Below are 15,320 nucleotides of genomic sequence, written 5' to 3'. Positions count from 1 at the left end.
ACTCTCTTCCCAAACCTCACTCTCCTGTCCTGCATGACTCTCGTCCCAAGCCTTTCTCTCCTTTCCGGCATGACTCGCGTCACAAGCCTCTCTCCCCTATCCTGCCTGACTCTCGTCCCAAGCCTCTCTCTCCTGTCCTATCTGAGTCACGTCTCAAACCTCTCTCTTTCTTGTTCTGCCTAACTCTCATCCGTACGCTCTCACTCCTGTCCTGCCAGAATCTCGTCACAAGCCTCTCTCTCATGTCCTACCTGACTCTCGTCGCAAGCCTCTATCTCCTGTCCTGCCTGACTCTTGTCCCAAGCCGCTTTCTCCTCTCCTGTCTATCTATCTTCCCAAGGCTCTCTCTCCTGCCCTGCATGACCCTCGTCGCAAGTCTCTCTCTCCTGTCCTGCCTGACTCTCGTTCTAGGCCCCTTTCTCGTGTCCTGCATGACTCTCGTCCCAAGCCTCTATCTCCTGTCCCTGACTCTCGTCCCAAACCTCTCTCTCCTGTCCACACTGACTCTCGTCCCAATCTTCTCTCTCCTCTCCTGCCTGACTCTCGTCCAATGCTTCTCCCCCCTGTTCTACCTGACTCTCGTCCCAAGCCTCTCTCTCCTGTCCTGCCTCACTCTCGTCGTAAGCCTCTCTCTCCTATCCTGCCTGACTCTCGTCGCAAGCCTCTCTCTCCTATACTGCCTAACTCTCGTTGCATCCCTCTCTCTCCTGTCCTGCCTGAATCTCGGACGAAGCCTCTCTCTCCTGGCCTGCCTGACTCTCGTCCCAAGCCTCTCTCTCCTGTCCTGCACGACTCTCGTTTCAAGCCTTTCTCTCCTTTCCAGCCTGACTCTCGTCCCAAGCCTCTCTCCCCTGTCCTGCTCGAGTCTCGTCCCAAGCCTCTCTCTCTTGTCCTATCTGACTCTCGTCCGCAGTCTCTCTCTGCTGTCCTGCCTGACTCTGGTCCAAAGCCTCTTTCTCCTGTCATGCCTGACTCTCGTCCCAAGACTCTCTCCTGTACTGCGTGACTCTCGTCCTAGGCTTGTCTCTCCTGCCCAGCTTGAATATCGTTCAAAGATTATCTCTTTTTTCCAGCCTGACTTTCGTCCCAAGCCTGTTTCTCTTGTCCACCCTGATTCTTGTCCCAAGCCTGTCTCTCCTGTCCTGTCTGACTCTCGTCCCAATACTCTCTCTCCTGTCCTGGCTGACTCTCGTCCAAAGCCTATCTCTCATGTCCAGCCTGACTCTCGTCCGTAGCGTCTCTATCCTGTCCTGCCTGACTCTCGTCCAAAGCCTTTCTCTCCTGTCCTGTCTGACCATTGTCTCAAGAATCTCTCCCCTGTCCTGCATGACTCTCGTCCCGAGCCTATCTCTCCTGTCCAACCTGATTCCCGTCCAAAGCTTCTCTCTCCAGTCCAGCCCGACTCTCGTCCCAAGCCTCTTTGTCTTGCCCCAAGCCTCTCTCTTCTCTCCTGCCTGACTCTCGTCCCAATCCTCTCTCTCCTGTTCTCCCTGACTCTCGTCCCAATCCTCTCTTCCCTCTTCTAAATGACTCTCGTCGCAAGCCTCTATCTCCTGTCCTGACTGACTCTTCTCCCAAGCCTTTTTCTCCTGTCCAGCCTGAATATCTTCACATGCCTCTCTCTCCTGTCCTGCATGACTCTCCTCCCAAGTCCCTCTCTTTTGTCCTGCCTGACTCTCGTCCCAAGCCTCTCTCTCCTGTCCTGCCTGAATCTCGTCGCAATCATATGTCTCCTGTCTTCCATGACCCTCATCGCAAATCTCTCTCTCGTGTCCTATGTGACTCTCGTCCCAATCCTCTCTCTCCTGCCCTGCCTGAATCTCGTCCAAAGCCTATCTCTCCTGTCCAGCCTGAATCTCGTCCGTAGCGTCTCTATCCTGTCCTGCCTGACTCTTGACCAAAGCCTTTCTCTCCTGTCCTGTCTGATTATCGTCCCAAGAATCTCTCTCCTGTCCTGCCTGACTCTCCTCCCGAGCCTCTCTCTCCTGCCCAACCTGATTCCCGTCCAAAGCCTCTCTCTCCGGTCCAACCTGACTTTCGTCCCAAGCCTCTTTCTCTTGTCCAGCATGACTCTTGTCCCAAGCCTCTCTCTCCTGTCCTGATTGACTCTCGTCCCAATCCTCTCTCTCCTGCTCTGCCTGACTCTCGTCCCAAGACTCTCTCCCCTGTTCTAACTGACTCTCGTCTCAAGCCTCTGTCTCCTGTCCTGCCTGACGCTTGTCCCAAGCCTTTTTCTCCTGTCCAGCCTGATTATCGTCACAAGCCTCTTTCTCTTGTCCAGCATGACTCTCCTCCCAAGTCTATCTCTCCTGTCCTGCCTGACTCTCGTCCAAAGCCTCTTTCTCCTGTCCTGCCTAACTCATGTCCCAAGACTCCCTCTCGTTTCCTTCCTGATTCTCGTGCCTATCCTGTCTCTCCTGTCCAGCCTAATTCTCGTCCAAAGCCTCTCTCTAAAGTACAGCCTGACTTTCTTCACAAGCCTCTTTCTCTTATCCAACCTGAATCTTGTCCCAAGCTTCTCTCTCCTGTCCAGACTGACTCTCGTCACAAGCCTCTCTCTCCTTTCGTACCTGACTCTCTTCTCTCTCCTCTCCTAGCTGACTCTCGTCCCAAGCCTCTCCCTACTGTCATACCTCAATTTTGTCTAAGGACTCTTTCTCCTGTCATGCCTGACTCTCGTCCCAAGCCCCTTTCTCCTGGTAAGCGTGACTCTCGTCCAAAGCCTCTCTCCCCTGTCTTGCCTGACTCTCGTCGCAAGCCTCTCTCTCTCCTGTCAAGTCTCACTCTCGTCAAAAGCCTCTCTCTCCTTACCAGCCTGACTCTCGTCCCAAGAATATCTCTCCTGTTCAGCCTCATTCTAATCCCAAGCCTCTCTCTCCTGCTCATCCTGATTCTCGTCCCAAGCCTCTCTCTAGTGTCTTTCCTGACTCTCGTCCAAGGCCTCTCTCTCCTGTGCAGCCTGACTCTCGTAACAAGCCTCTCTCTCCTCTCAAGGCTGATTCTAGTCCCAAGCATCTCACTCCTCTCATACTTAACTCTCGTCTCAAGCCTCTTTCTCCTGTCCAGGCAGACTCTCGTCTCAAGCCTCTCTCTCCTGTCCAGCCTCACTCTCGTTCCAAGGCTCTCTCTCCTGTCATGACTGATTTTCCTCTCAAGCATGTCTCTCCTGTCAGACTGACTCTCATCCCTAGCCTCTCTCTCCTATCCAGCCTGATTCTCGTTCCAAGCCACTCTCTCCTCTTCTAAATGACTCTCGTCAAAGCCTTTTTCTCCTGTCCAGTCTGACTCTCGTCCAAGGACTCTCTCTCCTGTCCAGCCTGACTCTCGTCCCAATCCTCCCTCTCCTGTCCTGCCTGTCTCTCGTCCCAAGCGTCTCTCTCCTGTCTAGCCTGCCTATCGTCCCAAGCATCTCTCTTGTGTCCAGCCTGACTCTTGTTCAAAGCCTCTCTCTCCTGTCCAGCCTGACTCTCGTCCCAAGCCTCTCTATTCTGTCAAGCGTAACTCTCGTTCGAAGACTCCCTCTCCTGTCATGTCTGACTCTCGTGCCAATCCTCTGTCTCCTGTGTAGCCTCAATCTCGTCTCAAGGCTCTCTCTCCTTTCCTATCATACTCTCGTTCCAAGCCTCTCTCTCCTGTCGAGCCTCACTCTCGTCCGAAGCCTCTCTCTCCTGTCCAGCCTCACACTCGTCCGAAGCCTCTCTCTCCTGTCATTCCTGACTCTCGTCCTAAGCCTCTCTCTCCTTTCTGGCCTGACTCTAGTCCCAAGCCTCTCTCTCCTCTCCTACCTGACTCTCGTCACAACCCTCCCTCTCCTGTCACGCCTGACTCTCGTCCTAAGCCCCTCCCTCCTTTTCGGCCTCACTCTCGCCCTAAGCCTCTCTCTCCTGTTATGCCTTACTCTCCTCCCAAGCCTCTCTCTGCTGTCCAGGCTCAATCTCGTCTCAAATTTCTCTCTCCTGTCCTGCCTGATTCTCGTCCCAAGCCTCTGTCTCCTTTCTTCCCTTACCCTCGTCCCAAGCCTCTCTCTCCTGTCCTGCCTGACTCTCGTCCCAAGCCTCTCTCTCCTGTCATGCCTGACTCTCCTCCCAAGCCTCTCTCTCCTGTGCAGGCTCAATCTCGTCTCAAACTTCTCTCTCCTGTCCTGACTGATTCTCGTCCCAAGCCTCTCTCACCTTTCTTCTCTTACCCTCGTCCCAAGCCTCTCTCTCCTGTCCTTCCTGACTCTCGTCGCAAAACCCTCTCTACTCTCCTATCTGACTCTTGCCCAAGCCTCTCTCTCTTCTCCGGCCTGACTCTCGTCCCAAGCCCCTTTCTTCTTTTAGGCCGGAATCTCTTCCCGAGTCTCTCTGTCCTGTCCTGCCTCAGTCTCGTCCCACCACTCTCTCGTGTCTTACCCGTGTCTCGTTCCAAGTCTCTCCCGCCTGTCCTGCTTGACTGTCGTCCCTAGCCTCTCTATCCTGTCCAGCCTCATTCTCATACTAAGCCTTTCTCTCCTGAACTTCCTGATTCTCGTCACAAAACTCTCTCTCCTGTACTGTCTGACTCTCATCGAAATCCTCTCTCTCCTGTCCAGCCTGACTCTCTTCCCAAGCCTTTCATCCTGTCCTGCCGTACTCTTGTCCCAAGTCTCTCTATCCCGCACAGCCTCACTCTCTTCCCAAGCCTCCCTCTCCTGTCCTCCCTTAATCTCGTCCCAAGCCCTGTCTCCTGTCCAGCCTCATTCTTATCCTAAGCCTCTCTATCCTGGCCATCATTATTCTCGTCATAAGCCTCTCTCTCCTGTCTTTCCTGTCTCTCGTCCCAAGCCTCTATCTCCTGTCCAGCCTGACTCTCATCCTAAGCCTCTCTCTCCTCTCCTGCCTGACTCTAGTGCCAAGCCTCTCTCTCCTATCCAGCCTAGCTCTCGTCAAAAACCTCTCTTTCATCTCCTACCTGACTCTAGTCCCAAGTCTCTTTCGTCTGTCCAAGCTGACTTTCGTCTCAAGCCTCTCTCTCCCGCCCAGCCTTATTCTCATCCCAAGCCTCTCTCTCCTGCCCATCCTGATTCTCGTCCGAAGCCTCTCTCTAATGTCTTTTCAGACTCTCGTCACAACCCTCTCGCTCCTGTGCAGCCTGACTGTCGTCCCAAGACTCTCTCTTCTGTCAAGCCTGACTCTCGTCCCAAGCCTCTCTCTCCTCTTCTAGTTGACTCTCGTCTCAAGCCTCTTTCTCTCGTCTCAAGCCTCTTTCTCCTCTCAAGGCTGATTCTAGTCCCAAGCATCTCACTCCTCTCATACTTAACTCTCGTCTCAAGCCTCTTTCTCCTGCCCAGGCTGATTCTAGTCTCAAACTTCTCTCTCCTGTCCAGCATCACTCTCTTCCAAAGCCTCTCTCTCCTAACATGCCTGACTCACCACTCAAGCATGTCTCTCCTGTCAGCCTGACTCTCATCCCAAGCCTCTCTCTCCTCTCCAGCCTGATTCTCATTCGAAGCTTCTCTCTCCTCTTCTACCTGATTCTCGTCCCAAGCCTCTCTCTCCTGTCCAGCCTGACTCTCTTCCTAAGCCTCTCTCTCCTGTCCAGCCTGAATGTCCTCCTAGCCTGTCTCTCCTGTCTAGCCTTACTCTTGTCCAAATCCTCCCTCTCCTGTACTGCCTGTCACTCGTCCCAAACCTCTCTCTCATGTGCAGCCTCAATCTCGTTTCAAGTCTCTCTCTCCTCTCCTTCCTGACTCTCGTTCGAAGGCTCTCTCTCCCTTCTGGCCTAACTCTCGTCCCAAGCCTCTCTCTCCTGTCCTGCCTAAATCTCGTCCCAAAAACCTCTCTCCTCTCCTACCTGACTCTCGTCCAAAGCCTCTCTTTCCTTTCCATCCTGACTCTCGTGACAAGCTTCTCTCTCCTGTCGTGCCTGACTTTCGTCCCCAGCATCTCTCTCCTGTCCAGCCTCACTCTCGTTAAAAGCCTCTCTCTCCTGTCCAGCCTTACTCTCGTCCAAAGCATCTCTATCCTCTTCACCCTGACTCCCATCCCAAGCCTCTCTCTCCTATCCAGCATGACTCTCGTGCCAAGCGTCTCTCTCCTCTTCTACCTGACTCTCGTCACAAGTCTCTCACTTCTGTCCAGCGTGCTTCTCGTTACATGCCTTTCTCTTCTGTCCAGCCTCAATCTCGTTTCAAGCCTCTCCTGTCATTCCTGACTCTCGTCCGGAGGCTCTCTCTCCTTTCTGGCCTGACTCTCGTCCCAAGCCTTTCTCTCCATTCCAGCCTGACTCTCGTCCCAATACCCTCTCTCCTCTCCTACCTGACTTTCGTCCCAAGCCTCTCTCTCCTTTCTTGTCTGACTCTAGTCCCAAGCCCCTCTCTCCTTTAAGGCCGGACTCTCGTCCCAAGACTCTCTCTCCTGTCCTGCCTCACTCTCGTCCCAAGCCTCTCTCTCCTGTCCAGCATCATTCTCATCCCAAGCCTCTCTCTCATGCACATCCTGATTCTCGTCCCAGGCCTCTCTCTCCTGTCCAGTCTGACTCGTCCCAAGCCTCTCTCTCCTCTCCTAGTTCACTCTCGTCTCAAGCCTCTTTCTCCTGTCCAGGCTGACTCTCGTCCCAAACCTCTCTCTCTTCTATCATACCTTAATTTCGTCTCAGGCCTCTCTTTCCTATCACGCCTGACTCTCGTCCTAAGCCTCTCTCTCCTGTCCAGCTTGACTATGGTCCAAAGCCTCTCTCTCTTCTCCAGCCTGACGCTCGTCGCAAACTTCTCTCTCCTGTCCTGCCTGGCTCTCATCCCAAGCCTCCGTGTCCTATACAGCCTGACTTTCGTCCAAGCGTCAATCTCCTCTCCTACCTGACTCTCGTCCCAAGCCTCTCTCTCCTGTCCAGTCTGATTCTCGTCCCAAGCCTCTCTCTCCTGTCCAGCCTCAATCTTGTCTCAAGCCTCTCTCTTATGTCCTTCCTGACTCTCGTCCAAAGGCTCTCTCTCCTTTCTGGCCTGACTCTCGTCCCAAGACTCTTTCTCCTGTCCTGCCTGACTCTCGTTCTAAAACCCTCTCTCCTCTCCTACCTGACTCTTGTCTCAAGCGTCTCACTCCTGTCATGCCTGACTCTCGTCCCAAGCCTCTCTTTCATGTCCAGCCTGACTCTCGTCCAAAGCCTCTCTCTCCTGTCCTGTCAAACTCTCGTCACAAGCCTCTCTCTCCTGTCCTGACTGACTCTCGTCCCAAGCCTCTCTCTCCTTTCCAGTCTCATTCTCGTCAAAAGCCTCTCTCTCCTGTCCAGCCTGACTCTCGTCCCAAGCATCTCTCTCCTGTTCAGCCTGACTCTCATCCCAAGCCTCTCTCTACTATCTAGCCTGACTATCGTCGAAAGCGTCTCTCTCGTCTCCTACCTGACTCTCGTCCCAAGTCTCTCTCTCCTGACCAGCCTGATTCTCGTCCCAAGCTTCCTTCTCCTCTTCAACCTCAATCTCGTCTCATGCATCTCTCTCCTGTCCTACTTGACTCTACTCCCAAGCCTCTCTCTCTCTTCTGGCCTGACTCTCGTCCGAAGCCTCTCTCTCCTGTCATGCCTGAATTTCGTTCCATAATCCCTCTCTCCTCTCCTAACTGACTCTCGTCCCAAACCTCTCTCTCCTCTCATGCCTGTCTCTTGTCCCAAGCCCCTCTCTCAATTTCGGCCAGACTCTCTTCCCAAATCTCTCTTTCCTGTCCTGCCTCACTCTCGTCCTCAGCCTCTCTCTCCTGTCTTAACCGACTCTCATCCAAAGCCTCTCTCTACTGTCTTGTATGACTCCTAACTAGTCTCTCTCCTTGTCCAGATTCATTCTCATCCCAAGCCTGCCCTGCCTGATTCTCGTCCCAATACTCTCCTTTACTATCTGACTCTCGTCCCAAGCCTCGCTCTCCTGTCCAGTCTGACTCTCTTCCCAAGCCTCTCTCTCCTGTCCTGCCTGTCTCTCGTCCCGAGCCTCTCTCTCCCGTCCAGCCTCACTGTCGTCTCAAGCCTCACTCTCACGTCCTCCCTTAGTCTCGCCCTAAGCCCCTGTCTCCTGTCCAGCCTATTCTCATCCCAAGCCTGTCTCTCCTAGCCATCCTGACTCTCGTCCCATCCTCTCTCTCTCCTGTCCAGCCTGAGTTTCGGTCCAAGCCTCTATCTCCTGTTATGCCTGACTCTCGTCCCAAGCCTCTCTCCTGTCCAGCCTGCCTCTCGTTCCATCCTCTCTCTCCTGTCCAGCATGAGTTTCGTTCCAAGCCTCTATCTCCTGTCATGCCTGACTCTCGTCGCAAGCCTCTATCTCCTGTCTAGCCTGAATCTCGTTCCAAGCCTCTCTCTCCTATCATGCCTGAATCTCGTCCGAAGGCTCTCTTTCCAGTATAGCCTCAATCTCGTCTTAAGGCTCTCTCTCCTTTCCTACCTTACTCTCGTCCCAAGCCTCTCTCTCCTGTAATGCCTGACTGTCGTACTAAGCCCCTCTCCGGCTAAACTCTCCTCACAAGCCTCTCTCTCCTGTCATGCCTGTCTCTCGTCCCAAACCTCTCAATCCTGTCCAGCCTCAATCTCCTATCAAGCGTCTATCTCCTGTCCTGCCTGACTCTCGTCCCAAGCCCCTCTCTCCTTTCTGGCCTGACTCTCGTCCCAAGCCTCTTTCTCTTTTCCTTCCTTACTCTCGTCTTAAAACCCTCTCTCCTATCCTACCTGACCCTCGTCCTAAGCCTCTCCCTCCTCTCATGCCTGACTCTCGTCCCAAGCCCCTCTCTTCTTTTGGGCCGGACACTCTTCCCGAGTCTCTGTCTCCTTTTCCTGCCTCACTCTCGTCCCAAGCCTAACTTTCCTGTCTTTCCCGACTCTTGTCCCAAGCCTCTGTCTCTTGTCCTGCGTGACTCTCGTCCCCAGCCGCTCTATCCTGTCCAGCTTCATTCTAATCCCAGGCATTTCTCTCCTGCCCTGCCTGATTGTCGTACCAAGCCTCTCTCTCCTGTACTGTCTGACTCTCGTCGAAAGCCTCTCTCTCCTGTCCAGCCTGACTCTTCCCAAGCTTCTAATCCTGTCCTGCCAGACTCTTGTCCCAAGCCTATCTCTCCTGTTCAGCCTCACTCTCTTCGCAAGCCTCCCTCTCCCGTCCTACCATAGTGTCGTCCCAAGCCCCTGTCTCCTGTACAGCCTCATTCTCATCCTAAGCCTCTCTCTCCTGCCCATGCTGATTCTTGTCGCAAGCCTCTATCTCCTGTCTTTCCTGACTCTCGTCCCAAGCTTCTCTATCCTGTCAATCCTGACTGTCATCCCAAGCCTCTCTCTCCTCTCCTGCATGACTTTCGTCCCAAACGTCTCTCTTCTGTGCTGCCAGACTCTCGTCCCAAGTCTCTCTCTCCATTCCAGCCTGACTCTCGTCCCAAGCCTCTCTCTCCTTTCCTACCTGACTCTCATCCCAAGCCACTTTCTCCTGTCCAGGCTGACTGTCGTCTCAAGCCTCTCTCTCCTGTCCAACCTCACTCTCCTCCCAAACCCCTCTCTCCTGTCATGCCTGATTCTCCTCCCAAGCATGTCTCTCCTGTCAGCCTGACCCTCATCCCAAACCTCTCCCTCCTATCCAGACTGATTCTCCTTCCAAGCCTCTCTCTCGTCTTCTACCTGGCTCTCGTCCCAAGCCCCTCTCTCTTGTCCATCCTGACTGTCGTCCCAAGCCTCTCTCTCCTGTCCTGACTCGCTCTCATCCCAAGCCTCTCTCTCCTGTCCAGCATCATTCTCATCCCAAGCCTCTCTCTCATGCACATCCTGATTCTCGTCCCAAGCCTCTCTCTCCTGTCGAGCCTGACTCTCGTCCCAAGCCTCTCTCTCCTCTCCTAGTTCACTCTCGTCTCAATCATCTTCTCCTGTCCAGGCTGACTCTCGTCCCAAACCTCTCTCTCCTATCATACATTAATTTCGCCTCAGGCCTCTCTTTCCTATCACGCATGACTCTCGTCCTAGGCCTCTCTCTCCTGTCCAGCCTGACTATGGTCCAAAGCCTCTCTCTCTTCTCCAGCCTGACGCTCGTCGCAAACTTCTCTCTCCTGTCCTGCCTGGCTCTCATCCCAAGCCTCCGTGTCCTATACAGCCTGACTTTCGTCCAAGCGTCTCTCTCCTCTCCTACCTTACTCTCGTCCCAAGCCTCTCTCTCCAGTCCAGTCTGATTCTCGTACCAAGCCTCTTTCTCCTGTCCAGCCTCAATATCGTCTCAAGCCTCTCTCTTATGTCCTTCCTGACTCTCGTCCGAAGGCTCTCCTTTCTGGCCTGACTCTCGTCCCAAGACTCTTTCTCCTGTCCTGCCTGACTCTCGTCCTAAAACCCTCTCTCCTCTTCTACCTGACTCTTGTCTCAAGCGTCTCACTCCTGTCATGCCTGACTCTCGTCCCAAGCCTCTCTCTCATGTCCAGCCTGACTCTCGTCCAAAGCCTCTCTCTCCTGTCCTGTCAAACTTTCGTCCCAGGCCTCTCTCTCCTGTCCTGACTGACTCTCGTCCCAAGCCTCTCTCTCCTTTCCAGTCTCATTCTCGTCAAAAGCCTCTCTCTCCTGTCCAGCCTGACTCTCGTCCCAAGCATCTCTCTCCTGTTCAGCCTGACTCTCATCCCAAGCCTCTCTCTACTATCTAGCCTGACTATCGTCGAAAGCGTCTCTCTCGTCTCCTACCTGACTCTCGTCCCAAGTCTCCCTTCTCCTGTCAAGCCTGATTCTCGTCCCAAGCTTCCTTCTCCTCTCCAACCTCAATCTCAGCTCATGCTTCTCTCTCCTGTCCTGCCTGGTTCTCGTCCCGAGCCTCTCTCTCCCGTCCAGCATCACTGTCGTCCCAATCCTCACTCTCCCGTCCTCCCTTAGTCTCGCCCCAAGCCCCTGTCTCCTGTCGAGCCTCATTCTCATCCCAAGCCTGTCTCTCCTGGCCATCCTGACTCTCGTCCCATCCTCTCTCTCCTGTCCAGCCTGAGTTTCGGTCCAAGCCTCTATCTCCTGTTATGCCTGACTCTCGTCCCAAGGCACTCTCCTGTACAGCCTGCCTCTCGTCCAATCCTCTCTCTCCTGTCCAGCCTGAGTTTCGTTCCAAGCCTCTATCTCCTGTCATGCCTGACTCTCGTCGCAAGCCTCTCTCTCCTGTCTAGCCTGAATCTCGTTCCAAGCCTCTCTCTCCTATCATGCCTGACTCTCGTCCGAAGCCTCTCTTTCCTGTATAACCTCAATTTCGTCTCAAGGCTCTCTCTCCTTTCCTACCTTACTCTCGTCCCATGCCTCTCTCTTCTGTCATGCCTGACTCTCGTCCCAAACCTCTCAATCCTGTCCAGCCTCAATCTCCTTTCAAGCGTCTCTCTCCTGTCCTGCCTGACTCTCGTCCCAAGCCTCTCTTTCCTTTCTGGCCTGACTCTCGTCGCAAGCCTCTTTCTCTTGTCTTGCCTGACTCTCGTCCCAAAACCCTCTCTCCTATCCTACCTGACTCTCATCCCAAGCCTCTCTCTCATCTCATGCCTGACTCTAGTCCCAAGCATCTCTATTCTTTTCGGCCGGACTCTCTTCCCGAGTCTCTCTTTCCTCTTCCTGCCTCACTCTCGTCGCAAGCCTCTGTCTCCTCTCATTCTCGACTCTTGTCCCAAGCCTCTGTCTCTTGTCCTGCGTGACTCTTGTCCCCAGCCTCTCTACCTTATCCAGCTTCATTCTAATCCCAAGCCTTTCTCTCCCGCCCTTCCTGATTATCGTCCCAAGCCTCTCTCTCCAGTACTGTCTGACTCTCGTCGAAAGCCTTTCTCTCCTGTTCAGTCTGACTCTCTTCGCAAGCTTCTAATCCTGTCCTGCCCGACTCTCGTCCCAAGCCTATATCTCCTGTTCAGCCTCACTCTCGTCGCAAGCCTCCCTCTCCAGTCCTACCTTAGTGTCGTCCCAAGTCACTGTCTCCTGTCCAGTCTCATTCTCATCCTAATCCTCTCTCTCCTGCCCATGCTGATTCTCGGCGCAAGCCTCTCTCTCCTGTCTTTCCTGACTCTCGTCCCAAGCTTCTCTATCCTGTCAATCCTGACTGTCATCCCAAGCCTCTCTCTCCTCTCCTGCATGACTCTCATGCCAAGCGTCTCTCTCCTGTCCTAAGCCTCTCTCTCCTCTAATACCTGACTCTCGTCACAAGCCTCTCTCTCCTATACTGTCTGAGTCTCGTCGAAAGCCTCTCTCTCATGTCCAACCTGACTATCTTCCCAAGCCTCTCTCTCCCGTCCTGCCTGATTCTCGTCCTAAGCCTCTCTCTCCTGTTCAACCTCACTCTCGTCCCAAGCATCCCTCTCCTGCCCATCCTAATTCTCGTTCTAAGCCTCTCTCTCCTGTCCTGCCAGACTCTCGTCCCAAGCCTCTTTCTACTGTCCAGCCTGACTCTCGTCCCAAGCGTATCTGTCCTCCCCTACCTGACTCTCGTGCCAAGCCTCATTCTTGTGTCCAGGCTGACATTCGTCTCAAGCCTCTCTCTCCTGTCCAGCCCCACTTTCGATCCCAATCCTCTCTCCCCTGTCATGCCTGACTCTCATCCCAGTCCTCTCTCTCCTATTAAGCCTGATTTTCTTCCCAAGCCTTTCTCTCGTCTTCTTCCTGACGCTGGTCCCAAGCATCTTTCTCCTTCTCGTCCCAAGCTCTCTCTCCTGTCTAGCCTTACTCTCGCCCCAATCCTCCCTCTCCTCTCCTGCCAGTCTCTCGTCCCAGGCCTCCCTCTCCTGTCTAGCCTGTCTCTCGTGCCAAGCGTCTCTTGTTTGTCCAGCCTGACTCTCGTTCCAACTGTGTCATTCCTCTTCTACCTGACTCTCGTCATAAGCGTCTTTCTCCTCTCCTACCTGACTCTCGTCCCAAGCCTCTGTCTCCTCTCATGCCTCAATTTCGTCTCAAGCCTCTCTCTCCTATCATGCCTGACTCTCATCCCAAGCCTCTCTGTAATGTCCACCCTGACTCTCGTCCAAAGACTCTCTCTTCTGTCCAGCCTGACTCTCGTCGCAAGATTCTTTTTGCTGTCCTGCCTGAATCTTGTCCCAAACATCTCTCTCCTTTCCGGCTTAACTCTCGTCAAAAGCCTCTTTCTCCTGTCCATCCTGACTTTCGTCGAAAGTATCTTTCTCCTGTTCAGCCTGACTCTCATCCCAAGCCTCTATTTCTTATCCAGCCAGACTTTCCTCCAAAGCGTCTGTCTCCTCTCCTACCTGACTCTCGTCCCAAGCCTCTCTCTCCTGTCCAGTCCTAATTCTCGTCCCAAGCTTCTCTCTCCTGTCTAACCTACATCTCGTCTCAAGCCTCTCTCTCCTGTCCTTCATCACTCTCGTCCGAAGGCTCTCTCTACTTTCTGGCCTGACCCTCCTAACAAGCCTCTCTCTCCTATCCTTCCTGACTCTCGTCCCAAGCGTATCTGTCCTCCCCTACCTGACTCTCGTCCCAAGCCTCATTCTTGTGTCCAGGCTGACATTCGTCTCAAGCCTCTCTCTCCTGTCCAGCCCCACTTTCGATCCCAATCCTCTCTCTCCTGTCATGCCTGACTCTCATCCCAATCCTCTCTCTCCTATCCAGCCTGATTTTCTTCCCAAGCCTTTCTCTCGTCTTCTTCCTGACTCTGGTCCCAAGAATCTTTCTACTATCCATCCTGACTCTCGTCCCAAGCCTCTCTCTCCTGTTTAGCCTTACTCTCGCCCCAATCCTCCCTCTCCTCTCCTGCTAGTCTCTCGTCCCAAGCCTCCCTCTCCTGTCTAGCCTGTCTCTCGTGCCAAGCGTCTCTTGTTTGTCGAGCCTGACTCTCGTTCCAACCGTGTCATTCTTCTACCTGACTCTCGTCCCAAGCCTCTCTCTCCTCTCATGCCTCAATTTCGTCTCAAGCCTCTCTCTCCTATCATGCCCGACTCTCGTCCGAAGCCTCTCTGTAATGTTCACCCTGACTTTCGTCCAAAGACTCGCTCTTCTGTCCAGCCTGACTCTCGTCGCAAGATTCTTTTTGCTGTCCTGCCTGACTCTCGTCCCAAACATCTCTCTCCTGTCCGGCTTCACTCTCCTCAAAAGCCTCTTTCTCCTGTCTATCCTGACTCTCGTACAAAGTATCTCTCTACTGTTCAGCCTGACTCTCATCCCAAGTCTCTCTCTCTCTTATCCAGCCAGACTTCCGTCCAAAGCGTCTGTCTCCTCTCCTACCTGATTCTCGTCCCAAACCTCTCTCTCCTGTCCAGTCATGATTCTCGCCCCAAGCCTCTCTCTCCTGTCTAACCTCCATCTCGTCTCAAGCCTCTCTCTCCTGTCCTTCATCACTCTCGTCCGAAGGCTGTCTCTACTTTCTGGCCTGACCCTCCTAACAAGCCTCTCTCTCCTGTACTTCCTGACTCTCGTCCCAAGCGTATCTGTCCTCCCCTTCCTGACTCTCGTCCCAAGTCTCATTCTTGTGTCCAGGCTGACATTCGTCTCAAGCCTCTCTCTCCTGTCCAGCCCCACTTTCGATCCCAATCCTCTCTCTCCTATCATGCCTGACTCTCATCCTAATCCTCTCTTTCCTATCCAGCCTGATTTTCTTCCCAAGCCTTTCTCTCGTCTTCTTCCTGACTCTGGTCCCAAGCATCTTTCTCCTGTCAATCCTGACTCTCGTCCCAAGCCTCTCTCTCCTGTCTAGCCTTACTCTCACCCCAATCCTTCCTCTCCTCTCCTGCCAGTCTCTCGTCCTAAGCCTCCCTCTCCTTTCTAGCCTGTCTCTCGTGCAAAGCGTCTCTTGTTTGTCCAGCCTGACTCTCGTTCCAACCGTGTCATTCCTCTTCTACCTGACTCTCGTCATAAGCGTCTCTCTCCTCTCCTACCTGACTCTCGTCCCAAGCCTCTCTCTCCTCTCATGCCTCAATTTCGTCTCAAGCCTCTCTCTCCTATTATGCCTGACTCTCGTCCCAAGCCTCTCTGTAATGTCCACCCTGACTCTCGTCCAAAGACTCGCTCTTCTGTCCAGCCTGACTCTCGTCGTAAGATTCTTTTTGCTGTCCTGCCTGACTCTCGTCCCAAACATCTCTCTCCTGTCCGGCTTCACTCTACTCAAAAGCCTCTTTCTCCTGTCCATCCTGACTTTCGTCCAAAGTATCTCTCTCCTGTTCAGCCTGACTCTCATCCCAAGCCTCTCTCTCTTATCCAGCCAGACTTTCGTCCAAAGCGTCTGTCTCCTCTCCTACCTGACTCTCGTCCCAAGCCTCTCTCTCCTGTCCAGTCCTGATTCTCGTCCCAAGCTTCTCTCTTCTGTCTAACCTCCATCTCGTCTCAAGCCTCTCTCTCCTGTCCTTCATCACTCTCGTCCGAAGGCTCTCTCTACTTTCTGTCCTGACCCTCCAAACAAGCCTCTCTCTCCTGTC

The sequence above is a fragment of the Panulirus ornatus genome, chromosome 19 (genome assembly GCF_036320965.1).
Source record: "Panulirus ornatus isolate Po-2019 chromosome 19, ASM3632096v1, whole genome shotgun sequence".
In the NCBI taxonomy this organism is placed as follows: Eukaryota; Metazoa; Arthropoda; class Malacostraca; order Decapoda; family Palinuridae; genus Panulirus; species Panulirus ornatus.
Note: the sequence above shows the minus strand (reverse complement) of the source record.